The 1,034-nt window shown below is 38.8% G+C and overlaps 1 pseudogene; it reads left to right on the top strand.

The window, feature by feature from the left end:
* The first annotated feature begins 219 nt into the window (after nt 1-219).
* LOC102987629 (rRNA-processing protein FCF1 homolog) lies at nt 220-811 on the top strand (annotated as a pseudogene).
* Nucleotides 812-1,034: the final 223 nt, after the last annotated feature.

The raw sequence follows: 1,034 nt of genomic DNA, 5'->3' as shown, positions 1-1,034 counted from the left end.
GTGCTGCTATTTTGTCTTTTGTTTTCTGGTTCTTTTATATCTCCATTGTTTCTTTTTCCTTGTGTTTATGTCTGCCATTTTAGTCTGGCAGTTTCTATGATGTTTTTCTCAGTTTGCTCTTTTTTTATATTGTGTCTCTGCTCTAGATTTATGTTTTGTGGTTACTGTGAGGATTGTATAAAATGTATCATAGGTAGAGAAACACAGTGCGGTGTGAACATGTGAAAGCAAAAGAAAACACGGAAGTATGCAACCATGAAGCGAATGCTTAGTCTCAGAGATCAGAGGCTTAAAGAAAACGATAGATTAAAACCGAAAAAGAAAGAAAAGAAAGATGCCAGTGCACTCAAGGAAAGAGAAGTCCCCCAACACCCTTCCTGCTTATTCTTCCAATATAACACCCAACCCACCTTACCACATCCTGGTCGATACCAACTTTATCAACTTTACCATTAAAGCTAAACTGGACTTAGTGCAGTCAGTGATGGACTGGCTGTATGCCAAGTGTATCCCTTGTATAACTGACTGCGTAATGGCTGAAATTGAGAAATTGGGGCAGAAGTATTGAGTGGCTCTAAGGATTGCCAAGGATCCAAGATTTGAACGATTACCATGCACACACAACGGAACCTATGCAGTTGACTGCTTAGTACAAAGAATAACTTAGCACAAGTGTTACACTGTGGCCACAGTTGACTGGGACCTTAAGCAAAGAATCCAGAAGATCCCTGGAGTTCCCATCATGTACATTTCTGACCATAGGTACAACACTGAGCGGTTGCCAGGTGATTATGGGGCCCCTCGGTTCTAATTCTTAAAAGACAAATTTCCTCTGCCTTCCTTCGACCAACTTTATGTTTTGCCAGTTCATTAAACATGCTATAGCGTGAATTATTATTCCACTCACCCATATGCTCTGTAATGAGCTGAGTATGGTTAAATACACTCACTTTTTAAAGTTGTTTCGAAAATTATATTTTGTGTCGATTTAAAATTGGTTGCATCTTTTTATAAATCAAATAATTGCTCACATA

Source organism: Physeter macrocephalus, chromosome 1 (genome assembly GCF_002837175.3).
Source record: "Physeter macrocephalus isolate SW-GA chromosome 1, ASM283717v5, whole genome shotgun sequence".
Lineage (NCBI taxonomy): Eukaryota > Metazoa > Chordata > Mammalia > Artiodactyla > Physeteridae > Physeter > Physeter macrocephalus.
This window is presented reverse-complemented; position numbering and strand designations above follow the sequence as displayed.